Here is a 19,380-nt window from a genome sequence, read left to right as displayed (position 1 = left end):
GCGCACATCAGCTTCGAGCCTCCTTAGCCATTTTATCTGGGGTTCTTTGTCCTGATTTCAAATGCATAAGCTCCTAGTCCAGGAACTACATCACCTTTTAAAGGCTAGCTCCCCTCTGTTTAAAATAACACTGTCTGACTCTGAGGTACCGAAAGGAAACGTATGGACATGAGGAGCTACTGGGGTACAGCTACAGGGTAGTACAGGACGGTTGATGTGGAATTGCTCAGCGGTATAGATCGCCGTGGACTGTCCACTACAGACAGCAAGCCTTAAACAGATTGGTAGAGCTGCACGGGCAGTTCTTAGAAACTCCATTCCTAAGGAACCAGAAGTAGGAGACAAACTAGCTCAACGAACATCATCCCTGAATCTAAATCTTGTCTCTGTCATTTCATGACCAGCAATGGCTGACGGTGAGGTGTTTCCTGGCTAAGAGGGCGGGGCTTGAGGGGGAGGGGCTTGAGAGGGCGGGGCTTTCCTGCCCTAGACTTCTGTTTGTTCACCCTTAACTGGAGCTGGGTCAGTCTGCAGTGATAGACCTGGGATTCTCAGGAGAACCCTCGGGGGGTCAAATATGTACTCGCGAACACCATTTCTAATAGCATTCAAAAAGACTTCATCTTTAGCCAGGTCAGCAGCCTGTGGAATGAAATGCATGTTTCACACCGATAAAATGTAATTTGTACAGCTAGTAAAATATGTTCATTTATATGCATGTAATAACTCATAAATAACCAAAGGCATCAACAGTTTATCAAATTTTCATCTGAGGTCAGTGAGTGAACAAGTCTCTCTTGCTTTCCCGGGCCTGGGAGCCGAGGAGTCAGCCCAGTTCAGAGCTGACCCCATGATGAACTTATTAGTGTAGTACTTGCTATGCACTGGGCTCTGCTGGGAAAGGCACGGGGGAGGAGGAGGCTGCACAGTTTGTATTCACTGACTTGTGCCACTATTGCATAGCTCTCTAGCTAGCACAGAAGTGGGATCTGCTCTTCCCCTAGGTCTGTCAGGAATGAAAGCAGTAGTTGATTGGCAGGTCCGTTGAGCCCGCCCCCTCTCACAAACAAGAAGCAGTGTTAATGACAGGACCGGAGGGGGTTAATTTAGGAATCAGATTTTATGTTTTGCTTCTTAAAATCAGAAGTCTTCATTTTAATTTACTCTCTGAAAGCAAAACATATTACCTTGCAATCGTTTCTACCCAAGCTATGGGCATCACTGTGGGATTAGAACACCAACCTCCAGGTTTGAGATTAAGCAAGGGTCAAGCCAGAGGTGGGGAGGGCTCTGCCAGTACTGCTTGTGCCCTTCCCGAAAGGGTCAGGCAGCATCAACCTCCCCAGAACATGATCCAGGGCCCGTGTTAGCGCCCTCTGCCTCTCTCCACAGCCACGACAGGAGAATCTGGCACTGGTTTCAGCCACAGGCTGCTTGTGAGATCTGCTAGTTCTGAGGAGCAGATGGTGGCTGAGGCGGCTGACTTGTTGGGGGCACCAGGCCCTCTGAGCTTTCTGAACCTTATGATTGCTGGCAAAGAGGGACCTGGTACACATTTGGGAATGAGTGTCTGCTGTGCTGGAGGGTCACCTTCCAGGGCCCAAAGCCAGGGCCCTGGCTACCACCTTACCCCATCGCACCTCTTCCTGCTCTGCCATCCCAGGTGGATGGCTTAGCTCCAAGTATCAGCAGGTTCTGCTGGATTCAATTCCTAGGGACAGTGAGATGGCTCAGTAAGGGAGCCAGCCTGGTTCTCTGAGTCTGACCCCTGCCTGGTGGAAAAGGAGAACAGACTCCTGTAAATTGTCCTCTGAACTGCACATGCACCACAACACAAACACGTGCATGTGCAGACACACGGGCACACGCACACAAATGTAATTGATTCAATCCCCTGGGGACATGTTAGAATGGCTCTACTAGGTCAGCACCTGAGTGGAGTTGGGAAATTTTCTCAGTGGCTACCCAACGCTTGCTGGTGTGTTTGTTAAGAAACTTTAGTGCTCATTCCTAGGGGGCTCCTCTCTGCTTTTGCTGGGACCAGGCAGAAGCAGGAGCTTCTGGTCCAATGGTAACAAGCCTTGCCACTGGGCTTGGTCAGTCCTCTACCTCCAACTCCCTCAGATCCTGGGATCCTCTTGATGGGAGGTTTGGATGCTACTATGGGAAACCCCGTAAACTCCCCGTGATCCCATCTCCTATGCACACACCTGCACACCACAGACTGACCCCCCTCAGCCACTGTGACTTACCCACAATTACAGACTGTACTCCTGAACCACGAGCCAAAATGAACATCTCTCGACATCCGTTGCTTCTGTCACAACCACAGATCCATTGAACCAGTTCAGCAGCTGTTCCTAGAGGAGGCCCAGTGACGTCAGGAGAAGCTGTAACAGAGGTTCCTTCGGAAACCAGTAAAGCCAAGATGGAGTCTATCACCAACGGCTGTGGTTCAAATAGATGGGAACTTGGTTATTAGCTGATGGGTGGGCCTTGACAAGTGGTGGGATCCTGAAGGTTTTGAGTTAATCAATGGACTAATCCACCAATTGCTTTATAGTGTGACAGTGTTATTGGAAGCTGAGGGAAAGAAGAGGTTGGGCCTGGTTGGAAAAAGGAAGCCACAGAAAGGGTGTCCTTGGGAGTCACACCTTGCTGCACTGGTTCCTTGGTTGCCAGCCATATTTTATTGGCCCGCTTCACGCCCCTTCCCCACCGTGATAGACTGAAACCCTGAGATACATGGTCCTTTTCGCCTTTTTCTCCTCTCCTGTCAGGGATCTCATATCAGTGACAAAATGCCTACCATCCACAGAGGTCGTCCTAGGAGCCTCAAACATAAGGCTTGTCTGGGGAGCCATGCAGAAGCTTGTCAGACAGTTGGAGATCAAATCCAAGCCAGTTCCAAGCCTCAGGTGGTCTGCTTCTCTGACATATGGCTGTCAAGGGTTCTGAGGTCTGTGAATCCATAAAGAAAAGTCACTAATTAGAAAGTCTTAATAGCCAAGCCATTTTCTTTCTTTTCCTAGGAATAGCTAACTCTGCAGTGAGGAAAGATGCCTTCCCCTGGAGACAAGGGAAGAACGCACAGGGCTACTTTTCCCTGGAAGGCGGATTGTGGTACAGTGTAGAGAAAAGTAGCTTTCCCCTGTAGACATCAGGAGAGAACATTCTCCAGAGAACAGTCGTTAATCTTAGGTGGACTCAGCCAGAGGTGTTGTCTACAGCAAAACCGAGAGGGACCTAATCAAGCATTGCTGGATCTGGGTGGATGGAGATGGACAACTTACTTTGTTTTCCATTGGTGGACAGGCTTACATGTTTTTCTGGATGAGGGTTCGGTACATGTAAATGCATATATACATTTTCAGCATGTGTGGGCATGTATGTTTGGGTAAGGGTGTGTGTATGTGCATGCATGTGAATGTGAATGAGTGTGTGCATGTGTGTATATGTGTGCATGTGAGGATGTGTGAGTGTGTGAATGTGTGTGTATATGTTGTATGATTGTATGTGGGGTTGTATTATATGTTGTATGTGTGTGTATGTATGGTTGTGTAAACATGTGTGTATGTGCAGGTGTGTGAACGAGTGTGTACTTATGTGTGCATGTCTGTGTGCATGTGTGTGCGCATGAGTAGATGTGCGTGCATGTGTGTACGTGTGTGCATGTATGTGTGCGAGTGTGTGAATATGAGCGTGTGTATGTTGCATGATCATGTGTGTGTATGTGGTTATATGTACATGTGTGTATGTGCATGTGTGTGAGTGTGTGCTTGCGTGTGTGGTTGTGTCTGCATATGTGTGTGTGTTTATGTATGGTTGTGTGTATGAGTGGGTAGGTGGGTGTACATATCTCTGTGTGTGTGTGTGTGTGTGTATGGTTGTGTGTGTGGGTGTGAGTGGGTGGGTACATATGTGTGGTGTCTCTGTGTGTGTGTGTGTGGGTGTGTGTGTGTGCATGTGTATGTGGTGTGTGGGTGTGGGTGTGTGTGTGTGTGTGTGTGTATGGGTGGGGGTGCATGTGTGTATGGTTGTGGGTGGGGGGGTGGGTGTACATATCTGTGTGTGTGTGTGTGTGTATGGTTGGGTGTGAGTGGGTGGGATATGTGTACACGTCTCTCTGTGTGTGAGTGTGTATGTATGGTTGTGGGAAGTGTGTGTGTGTGTGTGTGTGGAGGGGGTGTGGGTGGGAGGGAGCCTGTGTGTGTATGTGTGTGTATGTGTGGGTGGGGTGCATGTGTGTATGGTTGTGTGGGTGGGGGTATGTGTGCACATGTGTGTATGGTTGTGTGGATGTGTATGGGTGAGTGTGGGTGTGTGTACATGCTCAAATGGCAGCCCAAGCTATTGACCTTTTCCTGAGCACTCTGTACTTCACTTACTGAGGGAAGGTCTCTTGATAAACCCAAAGTTCACTAACTCCTGCACAACTGAATAGTCAATTTCACCCATGGATCTCCTGCCCCTGTCCCCTGAGCACCGAGAATGCAGGCGAAGTGCAGATTTTACATGGGTATTGGGGATCCAAGCCTTTGTTTTCAAGTGAGCATGCTGTGGGGGGGTTGAATGAAAGTGGCCTCTGTAGGCTAATATGTGAGAATTGTTGCTTCCCAGACAGTGGAACTGTTTTGGAAGGGCTAGGGTTTGTGGCCTTGTTAAAAGAAGCATGTCACTGAGGTTTCAAAGCCACTATTCCCAGTTAGCTCTATTTCTCTCTGCCTTGTGCTTTGTGGATCAGATGTGAGCTCTCAGTTGCTGCTCCATGCCTCCCTGCCTGCCGCCATGCTCCCTATCATGACCCTTTGGAACCATGAGCCCTAAATTAAATGCTTTCCTTTATAACCTCCCTTGGTCATGGTGTCTCTTCACAGCAATAGAAAATTAACTAAGACACATGCTAAAGGCTTTATCTACTGAGCCATCCCCTCGCACCCAGATTTACATTAAAAGATACCAGGGCTCAGGGATAACTGGTCCTGCCCATCTACTTCGGTGATGGTCCTGTCCATCACACTTCAGTCTCCAAAAGTCAGCCATAGGGAAATCATTTTCAGACAGTGCCTTAGTGGCTTAAATCAGACCCAAGTCAGGCTCCTGCTCTCTGTGCATGGGGAAACAAGGAGGTCCTGAGTAAAGTGTATGGGGAATCCAGAATTAATCCTGAGTCTACTCTCCCTTCCTCTCTGAGGAGGAAGCCAGGGCTCAGTTCGGGACCCAAACCATGGGATCACAGGAGAACTTTGAGGACTAGGGCGATGTGGACTACTTTGCCTGTGCATCCTCCTTGGCCATGCTTCTGGTGGGGGGAATAGGCTGACACATCCGCCTTCCACTTTCCACCCCAGCCTTTTCCAGTGGTCCAGCTCTTTTCCTTGCTGGCTACAGAATTGAGAGCAATCAACCTGAGGGATGCTTGTGCATGGGGAGGCCCTGGCAGCAAAGAAAGGCAAGAATAGTTGGGACTTGATGAGGATGGTCTGTGCACAACATTCCTCCGACATCGGCCCCCATGCCCAGATATGGAACTAAGTAGACAGGCAGAGACAAACCTCCAAAAGGAAGTCCCCGGTCCTTCCTCCTGCTCACTCCACCTATATCCACCCTACCACAGAGCCCTCTTCGGATGATTCCCATGGACTAGAGACAATGACACTGGCCCTGGAGGGAGGCTGGGAAGCCCTGGAGCCCTTATCAGAGCCCACTATGTGCTTCTCATACACCAGTGTCTCCCTTATTCTGGAGAAGCTGAGTCACTTACTCAGTGTGCACCTTGCTTGTTCTAGACACAGCTGGACACTTCCCTTACCCTGGGTTCCCCAGGGACTGAAGCTGGAGGGCTGCTGAGCAGAAGGGGCAGCCAGTGCCCTCCCGCTGGCAGCAGAGGCCAGAAAGCAGGCTTCCCTTGGAGCGTTTCTCATGGTTTGTTTTCCCAGGCATCTCCATCTACCAGCCACTCTCTTTGTTAAGGAGAGTTATGTGCTGTGCAGGATTTATTGGCTATATCTAGAATCTACTTTCTCCAAAGGCAATGTTACAGACACCTCCTCTCCTCTACTATCCTGGGGTGTAAAGAGATCTGAAATGGATAAGAAATGGGAGAAATTTAAGACCTAAGAGAGAAGGGAGCCGGAAAGTACAGGACAGGCCGGCTCTGGGAGCAGTTCCACAGCAGAAAGGAGAATCACTTTAAATCAATTTTCCTCTCAGCCCTGCAAAGAGCCTGAGTGAGGATCCATTCTGGGTTTGCAAAAAAAGAATGTTCTCTCTCTTTATATAACAGGTTCAGGCCTTTTGGGGAAAATGCCAGCCATGCTACATTCACGGGACGTTGGTTAAGTTTCCCGGATCCCACTCACTCTTTGGGGAAAACGGTGTGGCCCTTGAGATGTGACCATGAACATGACGGTTTGTTTCATGCAGTTCCCAATCTATTAAGGACATCTTAGCAAAACAGCTCATGTTAGTCACACACCCCCCCAAAAAAGATGTAACTCCAATATGATCCTCAGATCTTTCACCTCCCACTCCTTACTGGCCTCACGCAGCACCGCAGAACGCCCTCTTGTAGTAAGTACACTGCATAGCAGCACCTTCAATCCTGTATTTTTTTTTTCTTTCTCTGTAGGACCCTGCCTATAGGGGCCACTTTCCGCTGCTGCTAACGTAGAATTGGCCACGGTGCTTCCAGATGGAGGTTTTCTTGAGTCAGTGCATGGCTGGTTATGTCCCCTTGCCTCCCATCCTGATGTCCTTGTTCACGAGGGCAGCTGATCCACCAGCCTAGCTCCTCCCTTGAGTGGAGGTGGAGCGGAGTGCCCAGCTGACCTGCAGCGGAGAGAAACCACAGGAGAACGGAAGCTGTGCCGTTAAACCTGCAGAGACACACGGGATGCTCAGCCCACCGTGGCTGATACATTTCCAAAATGGCCTCCGTCTCTCTACCGTGTTCCATCCCCAACCCAATCTTCGAAGAGACGCAGAATTCTCTCAAAAATAAATCAAGTTTCCCAGAAATCTTTTGGATTTCCAGGCTGAAATTTTAACTCACTAACATGATTCCTGCTTCGGTTTTTGCTTTTTAATCTAATCTTCCTCTGTGTCAACCATTGCTCAATGCTCCAGTAAGGTATCCTACATCCTCATCCCTGGGGTCCCCAGTAAACCAGATGCTTAGTACTGGGTCTTTCCATTTGTTGTTGCCATTCACTGGGACAGGATTTCATCATTTTATCTCGCAGGCTCCTCCTTATACTTCTGACTTCAGTTGACATGATCCGATCTAGACACTGATAATTAAGTACCCCTGTTCTTATCGTTAATAAGTATGTTCTATGCATATGCAGCACTTACAGTCTTTAGTCATGCATCTATGCGATGACTCTTTTGTACTTACGTTCTATCTCCGATGAGGTATAGACCCCATGAAGCTTCGGCCAAGCCTGTTTTCTTCACAGAGGTAACTTTAGCTCCTTGAACAGTGCCTGGCATACACACACATTGGATGAAGTAATGAACACACACTTCCTTTGACAGAATCGTGATTAAAGCAGTAGCGATGGGAACTCACACGAACACCCCACATGTCAGAGATGTTCTCAAAGTGGAAAGCATATTTAAGGAGGGACAAATCTGAACTAAAGAGGCTCTAAAATAGCAGTGAAGCCTATTTCTGGGTAAGACATAAGGCTGGTTCCAGAGTCAATCCAGAATTTGAAGTCACACTCAAAGAGAGGCTAGGCTTCATGTTAAAATCTCACCTCAGAGGAACTTCAAGAGGCACAGTCCTCCTGCTCCTGCCTCTCCATCTCCTCATGACAAAAGACACAGCATCCCAAAGGACTAGGGCCTAATGAGGTCCAGAAATCTTAGAAGAATTTTTAAATTCTTTTTCATTTCACCGACAGGGTTTTAAACTGAGTTAGAGTTCTTGGTAATAAAGCATCAATTCATCATAATTTTTGATGGTTGCTAAGCATAAAAGTCAAATTTTATTAGCAACACATTTCCAGTTGAGAGGGATGAAGATTCTTTTCTGGACTGACGTTAGTATTTGCTCGAGTGAGCTGGCTTCAGAAACAACTGTTCCTACTTCCTGTGCTTCAAGATGTAATTGCCAAGAGGACCTACTCACATAAATACATAGGTAGATACATTGGGAAGGCATATGGCTGTGTTAGAGACAGGGCTCCATTCTTCAAACTCTCTCTGATTTGTATCCCCAGACTAGCAAGTGGCCTGTCATCACGAGTTATTTTTATTGCCTCAGACCTGATAACTGTTACACCCTCCTTCATATTTTTAAAGCTAAGAATTGAAACTCACCCAACTTGCAAATGGATGTGTTACTCCATTGTTAGGCCACCTCTTCTAATATGTCAAGAGGTACACTAATGTGCCTCTATTAAGACTTTTCAAATGACAGTCCTGGGAGATGCGGCTCAGTGGGACAACACTCATCAAGTATGAACAAAGCCTTGAGTCTGGTCCCCATTGCACTGTGCACGTGCGCACACACACACACACACACACACACACACACACACACACACACATATGCATATGTGCATTCATGCATTTACACAATACACTGTACACATATACACATTATACAACACACATACACAACACACACAACAAATAACTCATTTGTATATTTCATTCTAAGGAACATGTTTAATTTATCATATACATAAAAGATTAGAAAAACTGTTTCCAATATACTATTTCTTATTCAATATTATCAGATGCTCTGAGTACTGTAATGTAACTTTGGGGACCACATGTAGTTCGTTCATTAGTGGACAATGCCTGTCAAAGTCTCAAGCCCAAAGCAGTCAGTCAACTAGACTTACCTTCATTATCCTGCATCAACTGACAGGGGCTCTCAGTAGGAATAAGGAATAAGAAAAATACAAGGTTCTTCTTTTAAGACCCCTGTCTTTCCATGTCTCCCTTCGCCTGGTTTCAGTTTTGTACATGCTAGGCAGTGCACGGCAGAATGTGGTGGGACGGATGAAAGACATACATTCCTTCAGTCAGGTAGCAAGTAGGAGACAGGAGAGGATGAAAGGAATGTGGAAGAGAGAGGTAGTCTTATTTTCAAACCTCTACTCAGTTTCTAAAAAGTACATATGAAAATTGAATATCTGGAAATAAATTCCCTCAAATATACTTCATACCTCTTGGAAAGTCCTCAAGTCTCAGTCTCTCTCTGTGTCTCTGTCTCTGTGTCTCTCTCTCTGTCTCTCTCTCTGTCTCTCTCTCTGTGTGTCTCTCTGTCTCTCTCTCTCTGTCTCTCTCTCTCTCTCTCTCTCTCTCTGTCTGTCTCTCTCTCTCTCTCTCTCTTCTCTCTCTCTGTCTCTCTCTCTCTCTGTCTCTCTGTCTCTCTCTCTTTCTCTCTCTCTCTGCATGCTGGTTTGTTTGTTTGTTTGTTGGGGCTGTTGTTTTGTTTTTGTTTTGTTTTGTTTTGCTTTGCTTTGCTTTGCTTGTTTTGTTTTTGCATGAGACAAAACCCAGAATCTCTTGGGTCCTAGGCAATAGCTTACCTACTGAACTGTACCCAAAGAGCCCCAGATTTGAAGACCTACGCTCTTGCAGGTAGTCATCTTGGGCTGCAGATTCAATCAAACTTTTCTTCTAGGAAGAATCCAGATAACTAGGCAAAAGTGAAGATCTTTCAAGAGTTCCCCTCATTTGGGCCCTACCTTTTGTCTTGCTGTGTTTAGAAAACGACCATAGGGATTTGTGGGCTGTGGACCTCTTGCTGCTGGGTACTTCTGGTTTGGAAGAGGCTGCTCTAGGTGCCGAGAGGTGGCTCTATGTGTCTGGAGGCTCGAGTCTAGAACCATGCTTACCCCAAGCCACACTGTACATCCAGCTTCATGCTAACTTCTGTCTTACTCTGAATGAGTCAAAGCACTTGTTTCAACGAGTCTATAAGTGTCACTTAGAAATCCGGCACAAATGGCATGCAAAATGAAATATTATTATTCACTGATTTCCTTGTTGGTTGCAACAATGCTGTCTGGGGTTAGAAAGATAGTTAGACCCTTGCAAAAGACTGGAGAGTTCAGTTCCCAACATCCATCTGTAATTCCAGTTTTACTGAATCTGACACCCTCTACTGGCCTCTGAGGGTATGTACACACACACACACACACACACACACACACACACACACACACACACACACACATAACTGAAACCTTGATTGCAGTTTGGATATACTCAATAATTTACATAATGCTTAATCCTTACAATATATAGCCCACCAAGGGAGTTATTATTGCCCATATCTTATGACTATGGGAACTGCGGCCTAATGAGATTCTTACTCTTGCCCTGTGGCATGAGATGCACATCAGATTGCAAAACCCTTGCAAACGCCACACGGGTCTGCCAAGGAGCACCACACTTCCAATGCAGATACGACAATAACAAACACGTGAGTCTTTCTTCCCTTCTGTACTCTTCTACCAGTGGCTCAGTCTTGCAGGCCTTGCTCCAGTTAACGATGGAGATTAAACTGTGTGGAGAGATCAAAATAACACAGATCTGCAAAACTCAACTTGGCCCACAGTCCCCTCCTCAGATTCCATGAGGAATGGTAGAAAAGTTGTCTAGCAAGTGACCCATTTGTCTCCATCCCTACTCTGCTCTGAGACAGAGACAGTAGCATATAGAAGAGACACCCAGAATTTATATCACAGGACCCGAAAGAGAACTCAAGAGCCTAAATTACATCTCTCTATAAATGAGCTACGATTGTGCTCCACTTCTGTGACACTCCATGCAGTGACTTAAAGCTGCATCCTCTATTAAGAAGCACCATCAGCTGCAAGGATTGTGCTCCCAGGGTTTACATCAAACTGCAGAGTAGCACTGGATTCCAAAGTACACAGTCAGGGGCTGTGGCGGACACCTCTGCAATCCCATCCCATATCCCCCTCTGTCCCTGTCAGCTTGCCTCTGACTGAAGTGAACAGTCAACACTTCATCCAGGCTTCACCTTGCTCTGACTGTCCATCTCAAGGCAAAGGTTAGGGTCTTGTGAGAGTTACCCTTGGACCTTCCTGTGAGGCTGGGGTAGACATGGCATGAAGGCCTGAGATCAAGGCCCACCCCAGAAGTCAGGTGAGTGAGTCTGGATTATCAAATTATACAACCAATAGAGACGGAAGCCAGGACTCTATGCTCCAAGCTCCCCTTCTGTCTGTAGATGACTCTGGGACACAGTTGTACACATTTCTGGATGGCTGGAGAGAATTGAGCCCACCAATCCATATGATCTCGATCACATTCTCACATATTAGATTATCCTCCCTCACTGTCTCCATCTGCCTTCCCCTCCTGCTCTCTGAGCTCTCTTCCCAAATAAATAATCTCCTCCCAGGCCTCTCAGACTCACCCTTGAAAGAGCACAAGCTAAGAGATAGAATTAATAGGTTTTATTTACAAATGGGCCATTCTCCACAGCAGAGGATAAACAAGGTTTAAAAAAAAAAAACCAAACCAATAGCCAAGCAGATGACTTCACTAACACAGCAATCCTCAATCCACAGAGGGAAAGTCAGGAGACTAGCATGGGAAGAGCCTTCTGGAGGCCCATCCAGCTCCACCCTGGAGGTCTCATGTGCATTGCATAATTCCACCCCTCTAGAGGAATCCCAGCCTCTTCGAGTCAGTGTCTTCTCACCAACCTGATCAACCTGATGATCTGTGATGTGCAGGGCGGGACAGAAAAAGAAGGCCCCGCAATTGCAGCTTTTTAAAGACTCTCCATGGCCCCTGCTTATTTTTGACTGTGGTTTAATTTAACTCTGGCCCTCTCATCCCCATGCCTGGCTCATTGGAATTCAATGAAGAGAGCTCCTGAAATTGTCTTCCTAGCCCCTGTTTTGAACTTGGAAAGCCCTTGCCACAGCTCCTGCTTTCTAGGAGAATGAAGAGATGAATGTGTCATAGAATTTCCTCTCCGTTCTGACAGCATCAAACTCATGACCCGCTTTTCGATTTTGTCCTCTAAAGAATAACAAAAATCCCCCTTCCAAGCAACTTGCAACTGAGAATTTGCCAGCTAAGTGTAACTTGGAATTTGAATGTAATTCCTTTAGCAATACTCTGGGAACCTGAAAAAAAAAAAGTATAACTGCCTGAGAGAGTTCCAATTTGCTGAGAGTTTCATCTTTCCCCAGAATAAAATATTCCAAACAATACATTTAAATAAAGCTTTCTGGTAGCGATTGAAGCTGGCCTCACGAGAGCCAGATGTTCCTAAACCTATTAGTTGAAACATAAGGTAAAACCCGATCCTTGTGCACTGAAGGCATTAGTAGTTACTTGCAGCCTTCTTTCTCATCAAATCTGTGGTTCCTGCATTCTTTTCAACCCAGACTAAAATCAATCATTGTCGATAAGGTAATGGAAGAAAATCAAGCGCAGGGACTGGAGAGATGGCTCAGAAGCTAAGAGTCACCCTCTGCCAGTTCCAACCAACCATGTTGGGTGACTCATAACCACCTCTAACTCCAACTCCAGGAGATCTGATGCCCTCTCCTGGCCCCTGTGCATAACTATGTGCACAGAATCCACACAGACACACATGCATATACATAATAGTAAACAACAAGCTAGAAACCATACAAGATAAATATAAAATTGCATTAGAGATACAATAACCATTTATTTTCATCAAAGCAAACTCTTGACCATAAGAAGCTGGTTGCTAGTACAGACAATTTAAATACTGACAAATATATACTTAACATCTAGAGCACAGTGTGGCCAATGCCTTTTAAATACCTTATACTAGCTTTCTGTCACTATACCAGACAACTGAGGTAATCAACTTACAGGGAGTTTTATCTTGGCTCACGGCTTCAAAGGTTCCAATCCATGATTGTTTGGCCCCATTTCTTCTAAGCCTGTACCAGATGACAATGAAAAGAAGCAGAAGAAAGACGCTCACCCCATGGTCAGAAAGATGCTCACCCCATGGTCAGAAAGTGGAAGGGGGAAGAAGAGGCCAGGGTTCTATCTCTTTTAGGACACACCACCTTGCACCTCCCACCTCCAGAAACTTCCAGTGGCTGCAGTAGCACCAAGCTGGGGACTGCACTTCCCACACATGGGAGACATTTAAGGTTCAAACGTAAGCACACCTGTTTTCTATTTCTCAAATTAACAAAATAATTTTGTCTGCACACATGGCTTCTGAGCTAAAGGAATTTGGGGAGTTCCATTTAAAGAGAGGAGACAAACCTTTCTTTCTTCCATCTGCTGTAGAGAAGTTGGTTGGTGTGGTCAGAGTGACCGAGCAGCCATATCCTAGGTTTTGTGCTTCAAAAACCTAGAAGATACTTCAGTCCTCGCTAACCACTGGCACACCCTACCAGACAGTCAATCTCAGACATTTTATTTTACTTTCAAAAAGTCCACCTCATTTAAGTTACAACCTGTAAAGCTTCTGCCATGCATAGCTTAGCTAATTAGCATAAAATATGCACACACAGCACACATATTAAAGTAGGTATATAATAATGAAATATATGACCAGAGTGAATAACAACTGTTCCCTGAAAAGAAAACCAGAGCAAACAGTTGTAGGCTTAAATTTTGATGTTTGGCAGATAAAAATGCATTTTTGTGTGTGCCTGTGTGGGTTGTAGATTGTGATTACTGGCAACATCATTTCAGAAAAGTTGCAGTGTTTGCATTGAGTAAATTAATGAATGGCTGAACCACTATTTTAAGTTGAGATACTGTTTCCTGTTTTAAAATGTGTTACAGAGCCGAAAATCCCCCACCTGCATTGGCTCTTTCTGGGGAACCATCCCATCTGCACTTTAGCCCCCTTTGTCTTGTCTCATCAAAGCATCAGCACCCTGGAAGTGTCAGGGCTACAATCCCATCCTCTTGCTTTCAAAGCACCAGTGCCGTGCTCATTTGCATATTAGTTGGCATGAATTTAAATATTAATTTCAGGACACATTGCCTCTAAATCCAGAAAATAAATATAGCCTCCTGCTGTATAACAATGCAGATAACCAGTATTTAGAGCTCGGGGGTGTCTAAACATTTTAAACCACCTACATTTAATTAGGCTCAGATTAAATGTATACATACAACACACATCTTACAAATTCATTCACACAGTGGTCAAATTCTAAGTTATGACCTCGCAATGAATATATATATTCCTCTCATTTATTCTCATGTGTCCAGTTATAAATGCTTCCAGTTTAGAAGAGCTGATAATCTAATTTCAAGACCATATGGTCTGGACCATTCTTTTAGCTACCAAGAGAACCCACCTATGACTGCTTTAAACTAAGCGATGGGTCTACAGGCTCACACAAGCTGGAGCCCAAGGGTGGTCTGACTTCCGGTACAATTGCGCTGAGGTGTTTACGTGATTTCTCTGTCTCTGTCTTTCTGCTCTAACTCCTGGCTTTCCTCTCTCCCTGGTCCTCACACGTGGGCTGTGAAGGCGTGGTTGGCTTTGCTATGGCACAGGTCCCCACACATGCGCTAGGAGGACACGCCTACCAGTTGCACATTTGCGCCCCACTTGTTTAATGATCTCCAAAGAATCAATCAGTCCTCAGGGGCGAGGGTGGAATTGTTCCTCTCCAGTTTCAATCAGGTGCTCATCTTGACGGATGACAGCTCTGCCAGAACCAAATGCAGTTAGGAAGGACAGTCTCCAGGAGGAAAAGTGAGAGTAATTAAAAAAAAAAAAAAGCAAATGTGGGGGTGTTGTACAACTTGTAGGGGGAAGCATGCCGGTTCTTGGGCTTTCGCTGACATGAGGATGCACTGAGTGAGGAAGTGAGCCGATTCCCCGTGGGCTCGCAAAGCTGGTCCTGTCTTTAAAAATCTGGGCTGCTACCAACAGGGAATTGCTGGGATGTGCAAGAGCTGCTTAATCTTTTATGTGCAAACAAATCACCCGTAATTAAAAATGTGTGTGCATTTGGATCCAGTAGGTTTAGAATATGGCTTGGGATTAGGTAGTACTATAAATTCACACTGATCTGTTGTCACGCTATAAAGTCACACTAATCTGTTGGTCCTCAGACCGCAGTGAATAGCAAAGGTCATCTCTGATTACTCTCCCTAAGACACCAGCTACCTGCCCAAACCTTTACAGACCTGTTTCACCATCCGCCTTTGGTCACCTTAGGTCCTGTAGTTAGCCACTTTTCCTGCTGCTGTTCAAGAATTAAGAATTAATGTAACAGGGGCTGGAAAGATGGCTCAGCAGTTAGGAGCACAGACCGTTCTTCCAGGGGACCCAGGTTCAAATCCCAACACCCACATGGCAGCTCTCAACTGTCTGTAACTGGCACCCTCACACATACATGCAGGCAAAACACTAATGCACATAAAAATTAAATAATATTTTTAAAAAAGAATTAACATAGCAGAAGTCCTTGGCTTTGTTAACCTGGAGCAGTTTTCCCAGCTCTGCTCTGGCGAGCAGTCCTCCTCTGTGACTGGCACCTGTTTGGAGCAACACACCACACTGAGCAACTGGGTCCAGGCACGGTCGGACCTGCTTTCAGTTTGCAATCTCTTGAATTATGGACAGTTCGGGAAAACAGCACTATCGATAACATTTCTTTCTGGACATGCAAAATGACTCGTCTGCATAATGTGCAGCAAATTCATACATCTGAGTCAGCACCTGGGCGTTCTTGCTCATTTAGCATGCAGGTATAGAAGGCTTTTCCTGGATCGCTCGCCAGACATAATCCTCATCAGCTGCCGTCCAGAAGAACAAGAGCTGTCTCTGAGCTTTCGGACCGGGGTGTGAGGATGGAGACGAGCGGAGTCGGGCATTGTCTGCAGACCGTTACACTGCTCGCCTCCTCCCTGTCCTTTCCCACGGCCTGAGTCCCTCCTCCCACCCACAAGCTTAGACTACGGACAGATTTCTGCTTTGTCTCCATGAAGAAAAAAAAGGTTAAGGAACTCTGGAGAGAGCTGAGGAAAATCGCATTGTACTTTCTCCGACATTATTAACGGATGGAGCCAGGCGAGGAGGATGTAAAGACTGTTGAAGAGGAGGGAAGCTGACCTGTCCTGACGTGGGAAATCCTGGGAGCCGTCGGATTGGTTGGACGTAGACCAGTGTGTGTATGTTTCACCTGGAAAAGCCACTGCATTCCTTTATGTGCAGGAGAGAGGAGCAAGACCCTGCTCGGGGCTCACATTTCCCAGGCTAGCCCAGCCCTCTCTCCTCGTCTCTCTCAGTCACACCAGAGTGAGAAAGGGAAGCAGCGAGGAGATGTGAGGTTGGACCCTGGCCACAGCCCACCCCAGCCCCCAAGTTCAGGGCTGTGTTTGCCCTCTCTCTTGCACTCTCTTGCAACTGTATCTCCCAGAGTCCTAGCTCAGTACACACTGCCCAAGAAGTGCAAGAAGTCCCTTCAGGTGTGCGATTATAGACACTTTCAGGAGGCACGGGCTTCAATTTCCTACATAGAAAATAAGCTATTCTTGGGGGATCAAAATTTCATATCACATTTTGTGTAAATCTGATGGGAAATTTGGTCTGGGGAAATTTTCTCCTCTTAAGATATGTAAATTTACTACTTGATTATAATGCCAGCCCATGATCCACTTCTGTTACCCTGCCTCTTGTAAGCTGAGAGGCTATAAACACTGCTATATTAAAAATGTACCCACCAAAGTAAAATTAGCACTCAGCGAATGCTTATTTTTCTGGAATTTTATTTCTCAGATGGATTGCTATAATTTTTAGTGGAACATAGTCCCAGCCTATAATAAATATATAAGCCCATCAAAACCTGATAGAAAACCACACCAGAAAATACACTGGTAAGTAGGGACCAATTCTACACTAGCCTCTAGGGCTGTGTCTTGTGATCTAATAGAATATTTCCAATTCTAATTTCTCTGATTCTGTGAAATCAATTTTTCTATAAACTGTAACCAGTACATGAACACATTACAAAAACTAATCGTATTGACATGATAGGCGTGTCGCGTTGGACACTCTGTTGTTCTTTTATTGAAACTAATAGACTAGCATTAAAAAAGACTGAATGTGGCAACCGTTTATGATCTTGACTTTTTTTTTTCCCCTAGCCTTTTAAATTTGATGGTGTGGCATATTGGCTCTCCATCTCCTTTTATGGGTATTTGAGTTTGACCCTGTTAGAAATGACAAAGAATTGGCCAAAAAGAAGCATTATCCCACTATCTTACCCTCAGCAGGGCAGTCAAGAAATAGCCGTGCGGTGGTGGCATCTTCATTGGTGAAGTTCATATGTCAGCGGCCGCTGCTGGAAAGTTTCAGTGAGAGACAAGAACTATGAGGACAAGGTACTGCTTTGTAATGCTGACAAATTAGCTGATCTTAGCTCTCTATCTCAAAAATACTTCTACCGAGGAGAGCCAGATGAAATTGAAGTTGGTCATGTCAACCCAGGATGACCTTGAATGAAACAGATCTCCCTGTTTACCAGGCATAAAGATCAATCAGGAAGCCAAGGGTATCCTAGGGTTTCCTTACTAATGTGAATTTCACAGGGCATGGAAGCTAAAGGCTTCCATTGTTATTGTTATTATTGTTATTTAATGTTATTTGGATGTCTCTTCCAAAACAGATTGCCTTTCTTCTTAGATGTTTACCACAATTGTAGCCAATCATTAATTTTGCAATCATATATTCAATGTTGGACTCCCCCACTGGGCTATTAAATACTGTGAAATCAAGGGCCAGACTCATCTCCCTGACCCTTATAGCTCTAGCTGCTAACTCAGGCTCAGTAAATAGAGAAAAACGTTTGTTCAGTAACTGTTTCTATCTGTTCTTCTAGCATAATTATTTAAATATGCTGTCATTCCATCGTTAAGATGGATGAGTGAGTGAATCAGCATGCATTGAAAAATGGCAGTGGTCTTGGAGTCAGGAGAAAAACTACTTCAAGTACTTGCTTTGCCCTCTATAGTTAGATGACTTGGACAAATGACTTAAGCTTTCTAAGTTTCTTCATAGTGAATTGAGAAACAAAGATACATGTCAAATATGACACATAACTTATATAAGTATTTCTTTTCTTCTCCATGAAGGGCAACACTGCCCAATACAACTTCCTGCAGTGTTGGAAATGTCTGGCCACCAGTGTGGTCCCATATGGTAGCCTGCGGTTACACAAGGTCACTGAGACACAATCACTGATGGAACAAGTGGGGAATTGACCTCTTAAATTTGTACAGTTGTAATCAACAAACTTAAGAACGTGTTGATAAAGCTGAGCATGGTGACATATGACTTTAATCCCAGCACTTAAGAGGCAGAGGCAGGCAGGTTGCTATGCGTTGGCAGCCAGCCTCATTCATATAGCAAGATCTAGGATAGTCAAGCTATGAAAAAGGGGAGGAGGAGGGGGAGGGAGAAGGAGGAGGAGAGGGAGGAGGAAGGGGGAAGAAGAAGAAAGAAGAAGGAAGAAGAGGAGGAGGAGGAAGAAGAAGGAGGAGGAGAAGGAGGAGGGAGGAGGAGGAAGGAAGAAGGAGGAGGAAGAGGAGGAGGAATGAAGAGGAGAAGGAAGGAGAAGAAGGAAATAGGAGGAAGAAGGAAGAGGAAGGAGGAGGAGAAAGAAGAAGAAGAAGAAGAAGAAGAAGAAGAGGAGGAGGAGGAGGAGGAGGAGGAGGAGGAGGAAGAGGAAGAGGAAAAGGAAGAAGAAGAAGAAGAAGAACAAGAACAAGAACAAGAACAAGAAGAACAAGACGAAGAACAACAAGAAGAACAAGAACAAGAAGAACAAGAAGAAGGAGGGGGAGGAAAGAGGAGGAAGAAGGAGGAGGAATGAACATTTGGACATTTTGTTAGCAGCTACTATTTTGATCTAGGGAATGCCACAAGTTGAAAAATCAAGCAAAGAGCAAGTTTTAACAGAGTTCTCAATAGCTGTTGTCATCACTCAGCATCAAGTTTAACTAATGTATGCACATTGGTGTGCATAACCAATGAATGCCACAGAAGGTGTGGCATAGTGGCTCTCCATCTCCTTTTGTGGGTGTTTGAGTTCAACCCCACTAGGAATAATGAAGAATGGCTGAAAAGAAGCATTATTCAGCCCTCTTACCCTCTATAGTGCAGTCAAGACATGTATGCTGTGGCACCTTCATCTGTGAATCCACATGTCAGCAAGCAGGTGCTGACCAGTTTGCATTTGTTTAGGATAATACTCAAGATAGCATATACATATTGTAACATTCTCCTTCTTTCCTCCTCCTCCCTCTCTGCAGAGGGTCTCAGTGCGAGGCTCAGGCTCTCCTTTCCTCAGCCCCCACTTGGTAGCCCTGCAGGTGTGTACCACCACACCCTGCTGGCTCTGCTTT

The 19,380-nt window shown here is 45.5% G+C and overlaps 1 long non-coding RNA gene across 1 annotated transcript; it reads right to left on the bottom strand.

Moving 5' to 3' along the window:
• Nucleotides 1–1,098: 1,098 nt before the first annotated feature.
• On the bottom strand, nucleotides 1,099–15,825 carry LOC116896730. The gene is made up of 5 exons (XR_004387361.1): nucleotides 15,695–15,825; nucleotides 12,859–12,929; nucleotides 2,655–2,961; nucleotides 2,253–2,390; nucleotides 1,099–1,772 (listed from the first exon to the last, which is right to left on the bottom strand). It is a non-coding gene; the product is annotated as an uncharacterized LOC116896730 (long non-coding RNA).
• Nucleotides 15,826–19,380: the final 3,555 nt, after the last annotated feature.

The sequence above is a fragment of the Rattus rattus genome, chromosome 3 (assembly GCF_011064425.1).
Source record: "Rattus rattus isolate New Zealand chromosome 3, Rrattus_CSIRO_v1, whole genome shotgun sequence".
Classification (NCBI taxonomy): Eukaryota; Metazoa; Chordata; class Mammalia; order Rodentia; family Muridae; genus Rattus; species Rattus rattus.
The sequence above is the reverse complement of the archived record's forward strand: the minus strand, read 5'-3'. Positions and strand labels throughout refer to the sequence as shown.